Source organism: Elephantulus edwardii, unplaced genomic scaffold (genome assembly GCF_000299155.1).
Source record: "Elephantulus edwardii isolate Elephantulus edwardi_28Jun2011 unplaced genomic scaffold, EleEdw1.0 scaffold00006, whole genome shotgun sequence".
NCBI lineage: Eukaryota > Metazoa > Chordata > Mammalia > Macroscelidea > Macroscelididae > Elephantulus > Elephantulus edwardii.
The window spans coordinates 12,005,893-12,019,244 of NW_006399756.1; positions in this window are offsets into that span (position 1 = coordinate 12,005,893).

Below are 13,352 nucleotides of genomic sequence, written 5' to 3' on the forward strand. Positions count from 1 at the left end.
AAATGTAACAATGAATGAATGGAAATCCAAAATCTCTGTAAACGTTCATTAAAATTAATTTTTAAAAAAACAACCAAAACTTAAACACCTGAGTCACTGGCTGTGCCCAAGGGCTGGCCAGTAGAGGTGAAGTTCCCTCCTTGCAAACTAAAGGCTCCCATTTGTCTAACCTTTACAGACACCAAGCCCTTTTTTTTTTTTAATTTTTGAGATTTTAATGGAAGTTTATAAAGAACTTGAGTTTCCAATCGTTCATTGTTGCATATTTTCCTCCCTGCCTCTCCTACCCCAGAGATCACTTTTTTTCTAGGGAAAAATGTTCTTTCATTGCTATACCTCCACCCCAGACAACTTTACTGAGCAGCTCTTATTCTGGACTCTTGTCATGCTAATAATACCCAATCATATATTCTTTTAATGCAATTCTCTCACTCGTCTGTTTTAATGCTGTGTACATTATTTATCCCCTCTTTTCTTAGTTTCCTCCAGCCCCCATGTCAGTCCTGTTTTATAACAGTGGCATTATGCCATATTTGTCTTTTTTGTGACTGAGAAATTTCACTCAGCATAATGTCCTCCAGACACCAAGCTTTTTAAACCACTGGGATTAGTTCACTGACGTTTCCATTTTCTACTCATTTTGTACAAAACAGTAAGGGGTGGGGGGAAGATGCAGTTTTCATAAACATATGTTATTGATTAGATGATGACAAAGTTGTTGCCAAAACAAACCTGTGGGTTGGCAGGAGGTCCCACTGTGCTAAAACATGACATGTTCAAGTTGTCGACATGTTCAACAATTGGGGGTGTACTGTGTGGGAGTGCTGATTGTATCCGAACAAATGGAAGTTCAGATGGATCTGACTACCACTTGTCTCTTGTCTTTCTTAAATACAAGACAGAGACTTGAGTCTACCAGAGAATCAATACGGCCTTTGAAAGGCATCTGGCCCCACAGCCTGATCCATCGAGAGCATTGGCTCCAAGATCGTAAGGCGCCGTGGATAACCACATGGATGCAATGAGGCTTGCCTGGACTGACTGACCACTTACTTAGTCAGGTGCACCGTGCTCACTGCTGCCAGTCACAGAGGTGCCAATGCCAGATGCCCATGGCCACGTGCCAGGCCCACATTTCAGCCCACAAAAAAGCCTTCCAGGCCACAGCTGACAAGCGTTAGACTTAGGTGACCCCCTCTTCTTCTAGATTCCACAGGAATGGCCCCTCTGACCTTTCAACATGATTTCATCGTCTCAAATGCAGACATTCAGGATTCTTGACAACATTCTGAATTCTCACCTCTGAACTTCTCTGTTATCCTTTCCTAATATAATTCTTTACTTTTCTCCTCTCATAAGGAACTCTGGTTTTCCTGTAGTTTGCAGGGAGTTGTTCTGCTAACAGAAAGGTTATGCCTCTCTGTAGTTCGATTCCACCAGCAGCTCTGTGGGAGAAAGATGGGAAATCTCCTCCTGTGTGATTTGTAAGTTTGGAAACTCATTGGAGTGCTAGGCCCAATTTTTCATATTTTTTAAAAGATTATAAATGGAGATACAACTATAAGATGTACAAATAATTAAATGTTATGTTGTTGTTATTATGTACCATTGAGCTGGAAATGACTCTAGCTGACCTGCCAACAGGGTTTCTAGAAGAGGTAAATCATGTGGGAAGAGACTACCTATTGTTCTCCTCTGAAGTAGCTGGTGGATTTGAACTGCTTGCCTTTGGGTTGGCAGTGAAACTCCTCACCACTAGGCCACCAAAGCTCCCTTTTAAGTGTTATATATTCAACGAACAAACAGAAAACATTTCCCATTCTCCTATCTTGACAAATATACCTTTATATAATAAGAAACTTAGCTATCAAAGGTGACTGAACTTAATTATTACTGTCTGTTTCAATGCTCTTTCAATGGACTGGCAATATTTAGGCAAGCAATAAAATAGTCATGCATAATTAATGAATCTAACTCACTCTAGAATGTTAATTTTCTTGCCATAATTTATTTAAGCAAATTGCTAATTAAGTTATAATTTGTAAGATTTTCACATAATTTCTGCTCTATTGAGACTACAGATACATTTGCAACCTTTCTTGATACACTGTGGCTCACAGGTTGTTTTTAATTTATTCCAAAATTGAGAAATTATGTTATGCAGCAGCAATTGGAGTCATCAATGAAATTCTTAAAAGAGCAATACTGAGATTGGAAAGGAGTCATGGATCGAGTATTTCATGTTCAAACATTTTTACAGAGTTGGATCATATATGATCAATTACTATTATGACGTGAAATGGTACTAAGTGTTTTGATTTCATTACATAGATTACTATTGGTGGAATATCAATTGAATTGGTTCCTCTTACAGATGCATTCCTATATGTGCTCACAAGTTTATGTCAGGAGATTTGGAGAAAACTTACTGCACTGACTGACTAAAAGAAATTTTTATTTGTTCTTTTTCCCAAGAAAGGTGATCCAATAAAATATGAAATTATAGAGCAATATCATCAATATTATATGCAAGGAAAATATTGCTAAAGACCATCCAAAAATGGCTAAAGCAGGACATTGACAGGGAACCACCAGAAATTCAAGGTGAGGCCGTGGCACAAGGGCTATTGTTGTGGATGTTAGATAAATCATGGCTCAAATTGGAGAATACCAGAAGAGTGTCTATTTGTGTTTTATTGATTATGCAAAGGCACTTCACTATGTGGATCATAACATATTAGGGCTAACATTGAGAAGAAGGGGAATTCCAGAACACTTAGTTAATTGTACTCATGAAAAATCTATACCTAGATCAAGAAGCTTTTGTGTGAATGGAGCAAAGGAACACTGCATAGTTTCAGGAAGGGTGTGCATCAGGGATGTATGTTTTCTCCATACCTATCCAAATAATTCATGGAGCTTGACCCTATGAAGAGGAAGAATGTAGCATCAGAATCAGAGGAAGACTCATCAACAACCTGTGATATGAAGATGACAAAATCCTGCTTGCTGGAAGTGAAGAGGTTATGAAATGCTTGCTGCAGAAGTTCAAGGACGACAGCCTTTGGTATTGTTATATCTCAACATTAAGAAAACTAAGGTCCTCACTACAGGATCAGTAGTCAGAATCATGATAGATGGGGAAAGATTGAAGCTGCCGATGATTTACTTTTTTTTCTTGGATCAACAATCAACAGCCTCGGTACCAGCAGTCAGGAAATCAGAAGATGTATTGCATTGGGCAAGACTACTGTCAGAAACCTCTTCAAAATACTGAAGAGCAATGATGTTAACTTGAAGACTAAGGTGTGCCTGATTCTGTCCAGTCTTTTTCTTTTCAATCACTTGCTATACATCAGAGAGCTGGGCAATGAATTAATTAAGATGACAGAAGAAGAATTGATATTGATGCCTTTGAGTTGTGCTGAAGAGGAGTACCAAATATCCTATGGACTTCCAAAAAAAGGAACAGATAGGTCCTAGAGAAAGTGCGGGCAAGGTATTCCCTGGAGGCATCAATGACAAAGCTTCATCTCTGATACTTTGGACATGTAGCTAGACAAGGCTGTTCTTTGGAAACGAACATCATGCTTCAGCAAAAGAGGAAGACTCTCAACGAGTTGGATTGACATGGTGACTTCAGCAATAGGGTTTAACGTGTCGGGGTTGATAAGGATGATAGCACAGGATAGGGCAGGGGAGGTCTGTTGTTCATAGGGTTGCTATGAGTCATACTTGACTTGAAGACACCTAGCGACAACAACAGCAACAACATTACTCTTACCATGAGGCTTGGAGTCACTGAAGGCAATAGCTAACATCATGTCATATTTGTAAGTGTATTTTATTAAATTTCTGTATTGCTAAGGCATAATAAAGGGGGAAAAAGGAAAACCAACAGCCTGTTATTCAACCTGTTGAACTGTTTTCTAGATTATACTTGATCTATAACCAAAATGATCTCTATAGTGATTAGAGGAAACCATGTACATAAATCTTCTTCATTACCCTGCAACTATTTCCCTGTTTCAACTTTGCCTTTCTTTCTTTGTTGCATGTTTTATGTGTAGTTTCTTTTACCATAGAAAAAATTTTCTTGAAAATGTAAAAAAAAATTCCTTTAAAAAATGAAATCATCATCATCTCATTGCTGTGGAAACTACCCATTGCTGACCCTTCGGCACGGGAGGGGACTGCCCATCTTTCTCCTGTGGAGCTGCTGGATTTGAACCACCTACCATGGGGTTGACAGTATAACTCTCTACCCACTACACCACTAGATATATATTGTACATGTAGTTTCTTTTACTTTAGAAAGAAAATGTTTTCTCTACATTAAAAAAAATTAGAGAGAAAACCTTAAATCTGTTGGGTTTTCTTTTGCAGGCAACAGTTCATACCAAATAACTGGGCAGAGAGTACAAAAGTAATTTCATTTTCCACAGGAGACCACAATTTACTCATATTTAAGAATCTCTGGGTGTTTCACTGAACTCTTCCAGGGTATTTCATATCTTGTCTAAATTAAATGAAATTGCTTTATCACAGTGAATACCTCCAGGACCATGAATTAGAACTGGTAAATGGACACTTGGCACATCCGAGAGGGTACTCGGTTGTGCCGGAATCTGTGGCATTAACGCCAAGTGGAAAGGCTGTGTAAAATCAATTTGCCTTCTCTCTTTCAAGTGCTTTTGCTGCCCCAAACCTCTGGATGCTCTGAAGCAGCCTCTGTCTCTTCTGTGGGCAGTATCCATGAGTCGTTATGGCCTCCAGATGTGGTCACTGTTCTTGGGGTGCAGGGTGGAAACATTTATCTGAGAGATGAACCGTATTAGCCAGAAGGGCTGAGGGTCAGGATATGGTTGTGCTGAGAGGCCACAGGACTGAGATGTCCCGGAGGTGCCGCAGAGGAAAGGCTGGGTGACCTATTCGTTGTGTACCATCGAGTTGGAGCTGGCCCATAACTGGTCTTCCAGAGGTTTTCAGAGGGGCTAAACTGCATGGGAGGAGACTGACCATCTTTCTCCCATGGAACAGCTGGCAATTCCTTACCATGAAGTCACCGGAGATCCCTCATGATCTACTTACTAGTGGGGAAAAAAAACCAAACCACAGAGCTACCCTCACACAGGGGGTCACCATGGGTGGGTCATAAGGGACTTGATACAAGTGTTTTTTGTTTGTTTTGTTTTGTTTTTTTTTTTTGCTTTAAAATCAGCATTGAAACTTTGTAAATTGTTACCTAATTTAGGAGGGACTGGAGAGCATTATGCTGAGTGAGCTAACTCAATCCCACAAGGATATATATTGAATAAGACCCTTATTGTAGAATGAGTATAAGGATCCAAGAGGGGTGGGAGAGGCTGGAAGAAGAGTACTGTGGATGTACAGGGGGAAGAAGGGATTAATCATTGGATTGTACAATTTGATGGGTGGGAGGCTGAGGAAAATGGAAAGAATTTTTATTAGAATTTTGTAAATAAACTGGTAAAAAAACTTTTAAAAACACCATTTAAAGAAATCAGCATTGAATTCAAAGTGGCGGAGGTTTTGACATGCCCTTTGATGAAGTGAGGGGAGGGAGAGGATGAGAGAGATTTGCAGGGCCTTCCAAAGTGGGACAATGGCTTCTTCTGAGGCTCCGTCTTCTAACCTCCAGAGACTCTTGCTTCTCTTCCATCCCCTTGATGCTCATCTATTTTCTTGGTTGCAAACAACAGAAACCAATTATGAAGAACTAAAGTAGAAGAGGACTTTCTTGGAAGGACATCGAACAGCTCACAGAGTCAACAGGAAACTTGGAGAACACAGGGAAGAACCAGGTGAAAAATGGATGGCTGAGAACACACGGAGGTCCTGATAAAGGACAGCCAGGCTCAGAGACTGCTTCTGGGGCTGTCCTCCCAGTGATACCTGAGTTGTCTTGTTCTCAGCCATCCCCGTGGCTCTGAGTCACTGTTTCCAGACTCCTGGCCTCTGGCAGAGGGTCTGTTTGACTAAGGTTTAGGTTGTGTCACTCTTTTCAGACTTCTAGCCTTTGGCAGAGGATCTGATTGACTAAGGATTAGGTTGTGTTCTTGCCCTTGATGATGGCATGCGGGGAGGGGGAGTCTAGAACCTGTTGCTTCCTGAGCAATAGGTTCCTTTGCCTCTTAACAAAACTCACAAAATATGAATGTGTCCAAAGAGGAAGGACATCTGAGTGAATATAGGTAAATGTTCACTTTGCCCGAGATAGGTCTTATTACTAGCAGTAAAAATACTGCACCATATTAAAAAATCACTTTAAACTTTCAGTTTTCTGACTATCTTATCCTGCTAGTTCACTTGCCTGAGGATAAACATCCCTTGCAGTAGCTCTTCAACATCATAAAGAATACTCCTTTCTCTTTAGTCATGTGTCTTTGTTTTCTTTCAATACTTATTCATTTTATTGTATAGTTATGTATAGCAAAATATACACCAATCCAACAGCTTCTGGGCGTAAAATTTGTCTCACTGATTGTGTTCTTTGAGCTGTGCAGTCACTGTCATACTCTTTTCCTGAGTTGTTCTCCCCTTATTAATATAAACTCACTGCCTAAGCCTTCAACATAAGTTTGCAAATTAGTGTTGTCAACTTAATTCCATAGAGTCTAGTATGATGTTATCCTAACCTCATGATACAAGGAGAAAATATTGACGTTTTCCAGGATTTCGTTCTTCTTGGGCGCACAGTCACCATCCAGGGGAGGAAAAGTTAAGAACTCAAACAACATCTTGAATTGGGAAAATCAGCGGAAAAGAGCCTCTCTAAGGTGTTAAGAAAGCCAGGGTGAGGACTCATGTGTGCCTCATACACATGAGAAACGTGGGCAGTGAGAAAGGAAGACAGAAGAACTGATGCCTTTGAATTATGGCTTTGTTGAAAATACAGGATATGCCATGGACTGTCAGAAGAACAAACCAACCCATCCTGGAAGAGGGGCATCCAGGATGTTCCTTAGAAGTGAGGATGTTAGGGAGCTCTGGTGACCTAGTGGCAACAAGCTGCACTGCAATCCCTGAGATACATGGTTCAAATCCACCAGATGCTCTGAAGCCGGGGGTGGGGGTGGGGCTGGGGGGGAATCTCCTCCTGAACCAGTCAGATCCAATTTGACAGTACACACATACAAAACGATAAAAAAATAAAATAAAAAATGATGAGATAGAAGTGAGGATGTTAAGACTTCATCTCACAGACTTGGCAAATGTTATCAAGAGGGGCTAATCGCTCGAGGAGGAAAAAGTAGAAGGTTAGTGAGAAGGAGCAATGATATGATTGACACAATGACGACAGCAATGAGTGTGAATACAGCAGCAATTCTGAGGAGGGCATAAGAACAGAGAGGTTTTTACTCAATTCTGCCTGGGATCATGATGAATCAGAATGACTCATCAGCACGAATGAGGGGATATTTTTGGTTTATGGTCTAAAGATTATCTAAGGGCAATAGTTTCAGGGGTTTATCTAATGTTGGTTGCTCCAGAGTCTGAAGTTCAGGAGATTTTAAAATTCTGTTCTGCATTTTCTCCCTTTTGGTCAGAATTATTCTATAGAATCTCTCATCATAATGTTCAGTAATGGTAGCTGGGCACCATCCAAATCCTCTAGTCTCATGGCAAAGGATGCAACTGTTCATTGAGGAAATGAGTCAGTCCTATATCCCGTTTCTTCTTCCTGTTCATGACTCTTTCTTCTCTGTTGCTCCAGGCAAATCAAAATCAATTGTTATGCTTTGGATGGCCATTTACACACTTAAGATTCCTGGCACTGCACAATGAATTAGGAGCTAGAAGCACTAAATCTGTTATTATTTAAAACTCGTCTCATGTAACACTGACTCTAAGTCTTTGTTTTTCATACACCATAAAGGCAGTGGAAGGTTCAACATTTCTGTCATTCAATTCTTCTTTTATTGCCTGTGTCTGATAAGAATCTCAGTTTTCACTGAACACAACCATCTACCCATATCTAAACCAGAATGACTGAGTAATTTTTGAAATCTTTTTCTAGTCCATTACCAAGTCCTGGAAATTCTAAATGCAAGATATACGTGCAGCCAACCACTTTTTTCCTATGTCCACTGTTCCCGTCTGCTCCCAAGCACAATCTTTCACATGACTATTAACATCATTTCCTAACTAGTCAGCTTCTGTCTTTTCTTCCTTCTAAGAATACTCCATTTAATATAGTCAGATGTCTTTAGAGTATAAGTCACGTCATATACCAATTTTTTTATTTTTACCCCCAAAGCAAAATTCTCAGCAGGACTGGCAAAGTCATGTATAAATATGCCCTTTCCTATGGTTGAACAGTACGCACTGCCCCTTTCCTGGCATACTTTCTCTTCCTTTCAGTTTCTAGATGATGTCACTCACACGCCTCCTCTCACGTGGCTTTTTCTGAGTAGAAAGTTCTCTTCCCATCTTCATGCTTGGTTAATAGTTACTCACTGAATGTGTCTAAAAGCAAAATTATACTTTCTCCACTTACACTGTTTCATATGATCATTCCCATACATGCGCCTTCTAAAATGAATCACCATTGATCTGTGCCCATCATTACCTCATCTTTTCAGCTCCCTGCTGAATCTTTCCTGATTCCTTCACCCCTCCCTTCATCCACCAAACTCTGTGGCTCCATGGTTTCTTTCCCTCCCCACTCTCAGCCCCCTGCCCCTTTTCGTTCCCTCTCTGGGCATTTATACACATCTTACTAGTTGTCATTCTGTTTCAGGGTTTGTGTTTTGTTTTGTTTTATTTTCATTTATTCATTGTTGCACTTTTCTCCCCTCTCAAACTACCCCCCCCCCAAAGTACACTACCCTCTTGGAAAAGTAAAAGAAAAATTCTTTCATTGTTTTACAATCCCACCCCCCAGGTCCACTCCACTATGCAGCCTTTGCTCTGGACTCCTGTCATGACAAAAATATCTAATCACATACCCTTTTAAACAGTTTTATCCCTCATCTGTTTCAATGCAGTATACATTATTGAACCCATCTTTCTCAGTCTCCCCCCAACCCTGAGGTCAGTCCTGTTTTACAACAGTAGCACCATTTGTCCTTTTGTGACTGAGATACTTCACTCAGCATAATGTCCTCCAGGGTCACCCATTTTGAATAATATTACATGAGTTCCTTGTTTTTCAATGCAGCATAATATTCCATTGTGTGACTATATCACAGCTTCTCTATCCATTCATTTGTTGATGGGCACTTAGGTTGTTTCCAACTCCTTGCTATTGTGAACAAAGCCGCGATAAACGTGGGTGTGCATATATCTGCTTGGATGTCAGTTATTGTCTCTTTGGGATATATCTTCAATAGTGGAATTGCTGGGTCAAATGGTACCTCTATTTGCAACTTTTTGAGAAAGCGCCACACCACCTTCCACAGGAGTTGCACCATATCCCTGTTTTTACAATGTCTACCTAAGAGTTTGTTCCAGAAGCCTGAGTTGTTCACTCAGCACAACACTCTCCAGCCTCTCCTACGTTATATAGTATTTTTTTAATCCATTACTCCTGAGTGCTGCATAGTATTCCATCATGTGAATGTCCTGCAGTTTCTCAATCTATTTGTTGATGGCTATTTGGGCTGTTTCCATGTTTTTGCCCTTGTGAATAATGATGCCATGGACATGGTTGTGCAAATCTCCATTTGTCTCAGTTCTATTTTCCTTGGAGTATATTCCTAGCAGTGGAATAGCTGGGTCATTTGAAAATTTCTACGTTCAGATTACAAATATATTTTTTAAGAGTCTCCCTGATCTGTTCTAAGTAAAGTACTTGTCTCTGTCACGCCCTTTTATCTCAAAGCTCATTACTGTTGAGTTGATTTGAACGCAGAGTGATCCTGTAGGATGGAAGAGAACTACCCCCCAGCGTTACCAAGTTTGTATTCTTCATGGACAGTCTGCAGAACCAACAGAGCTGTTTTGGAAGAAGTATAGCCAGAATGTTCCTAAGAAGCTAGAAGGATGAGACTTTGACTCACTCACTGGCACAAGGACCAGTCTCTGACAGGACCCATTCTTCTTCTTCATCATGCTTGCATCGATGGTCAGCACAGAGAGAGGAAGAGCATCAGTGAAATGAGTCGACGCAGTGGCTGCTGCAGTGGCACAGGCTGAGCAAAGGTTGTGAGGTTGGTGCAGGACTTGGCCATGTCACTTTCTGTTGTACGTAGGCTCATTACGAGAGAGCTCTGGTGGCTTAGGGGTAAGGAGTTGGGCTCCCAGCCCAAAGGCAGGCGATTCAAATCCACCAGTTGCTCTGTGGGAGACAGATGGGCAATCTTTTCCTGTGCGATTTATTGCCTCTGAAAAGTCAGTGGAGGGTCAGCTATGAGTCTGTTCTGAACTGACAGCACATGACAACAACAACAACTTCATACTTAACAGCAACAGTTTTAATAGAAACAGATCTGCCACATCTTTCTCGCCTGGAGTGCCTGGTGGTTTTGAACATGTGATCTTTCAGTTAGTTTCTAAGTGCTTAGCCCCTATACCTCCAGGAGTCCTTGCAGTCTCAGAGTATGCACAGGTGTCTTTCATAGTACTTGTCATGCCTTGGTTCCTGCGGTTCATTGTTTAATGCTGACACAAGCAGGGAATGGAAATTTCTGGGAACAGAAGCCATTTGCCCCATTCACTAAATGGCTCCAGCATGTGACCGCAGAAATGTGTTATGAATGACTGAAAGGGACAGTCCAGCTACAAGGCTGTGGGCAAATTTTCTCTACCGCCTCCTTCAGCTCCTAAATTCATCTTCCACAGCTCTGTATTTTTTTTCTCTGTTCCCCTGCTAGGATGGTAGTTAGGTTTTAGATTATGAAATGTAACAGAAACAAGAAAACTCCACATGGAAAGAAATATCAAATAGTGAATACTCCCCCTGAGTGTAAACACACCTTCAGTGTAAGCAGTAATTGCTATGTGCAGGATTGAGACTCAGTTACGTCCCTAAGCCTCTTACCTTTGCATCAAGATCATTCCAGGGGCCTTGCATTCAGACTTCCAATTGCATTATGCAGTCAGCAATCATTTCTTTGTCAAAGCCGTTCTGGTGCAATTATAATCTCTTAGGGATTAGAGGGAAATATTGATTCTTCGTCGTCCTAGTATTGCTTATGTTTATGATGATGGAAATGGTGTTTAGGGGTTTCTTATATGAATACCTTTACAAAACAGTACTTTTAGAATGAAATCGTAACGAACACAATCATCTCTATGTTTGTGTGTTGTCTGCAGCCATCTTCACAAAGTCAGCTGGTTCTTACTTGTCTACTTAGGACAGGTGTGTGGATTTGTTCATATTTTTCCCTCTCCCTCCCTTCATTTGTGAGAAAGGACGGTATTTAAAGCCACAGCAAAATGAAATCCTTGGTGACCAAGTCTCTGCCTATCCTCCATCTCCAAGTTATGATTATTTTAGTCAAGTACCTACATATGCATTTTGCAAAAGCATTAATGTGTTTCATGACGTTAATCAGTGCATACACAGCTTTGCACATTTTGATAAGAGTGATGTTTCAGGTGAGAAGGAAGCAGTGCAGTTTAAATGAGGTCAGGTCAGGATGGGTTCTGGGGCGCTGGATTGTTGCTGGTTTTAGCTGCCCCATCTCACCGAGACCTCATGAGCAGCGGAAGAAACTGCTGCCTGGTTACACGCTGCCTTCCCGTCATTGACTGCACATTAAGTAGTGGTGATCCAGGAAGTTTATACCGACCAATTTTCTAAAGTATAGAGATACACCATTTTTGTTCATTTGTCTTAATTGGTAGCTCTGCTCAAACCTGTTTGGCATCATAGCAACATGCAAGCCTCTACTGATGAAGGCAGCTGGCTGCTCGTGAGAGGCTCCGGCTGGGAATCGATCTCTGATCTCCTGAATGGAAGGTGAAAATGCCACTGCTGAATTTGGGCCTCCAGCATGTCACATATATGAGATGGTTTAAAAGCAGGAAAACTGTGCATCTGGGTTGCATCATTTCACCGTATTTTCTCAATCTGTATGTTGAGCACATAATCTGAGAAGCTGGAGTATATGAAGACCATAGCATCAGGTGGGAGGAAGGCTCATAAGAAACTGAAGTATGCAGGTGTAACCTTGCTTGCTAAAAGCTAAGAGGACTTGAAATACTCATGCATGAAGATCAGTGACTAATATGCTGTTGTTTTTCCCATGGGCATTGTGGACCCACGTAAAAGAAATCATTAAAAATCTTCTACAGTTATTATTGCTTGAGTTTTATTGTTGGGATGACTATTAAATAGTGCATGGACTGTCAAAACAATAAACAACTATGTTTTGGAGAAAGTGCAACCAGAGTGTTCCTTACAGGCAGTGATGGTACAACTTTATTTTGCATGCTTTGGGCATGTTGTTAGGAGGGGCTGGTACTTGGAGAAAGATATCAAGCTTGGAAAGGTGAAGGTCAGTGAAAGAGAGACCCTCAACAAGATGGATTGACATGGTGACTATAGCAATGAGCTCAAATAAAGCAGATATGCTGAGGATGGCACAGGATAGGGCAGGGTTCAGATCCACTGTTCATAGGATCACTATGACTTGTACTCAACTTGATGGCACTTAACAATATTATGTTGTTTATTGGTCTCATTGTGAGGCTTTTTGACTTGTAATTCATACTGCAGCCTGCAGTCTTTAGTCTTTATCAGCAAATGCTTCAAGTTGGCGTCACTTCAGCAAGCAAGACTGTCATCTTTGTAACACAGGTTGTTGATGCCTCCTCCTCCAATCAAGATGTCATAATCCCCTTCATATAGTCTGATTTCTCTATTTGTTCATATTTGTCCATTTTTAAAAAGGTGATATAATGGTCCATTTTTAAAAAGGTGATATAAGAGAATGCAGAAATTGTTAAGCAGTATCATTAATATCACATGCAAATAAAATTCTGCCAAAGATTAAAAATGACTGGAGCAGTATGTTCACAGGGAATAACAAGTATATACTCTCTGGCAAACTTAGCTTTTTGTCTGATTTGGATCTTGCATTTGGCTTGCCACCTCCAGACTTATACTTGTCATCTGTCTTATGTGCCAATCTTAGGTTCAGAAGACTCCAAAGCCAGCAGTCTGTTACCCTGCTTGCTGACCTTGGACTTGTCAGCCTTCACTAACACCTCTCTCCTGAGGTCTCAACCCCTAGCCCCCAGCCTTACTAGCCTCTGCAAGTGCATGAGTCATTTCCTTGAGATAATCTCTCTTTCTCTATTTGTTTTTGTTGCTGTTGTGTACCATTGAGTTGGAACCAACCCATAGCCGGCCCTTGGGCAGATTTTCAGAGGCAATAAGT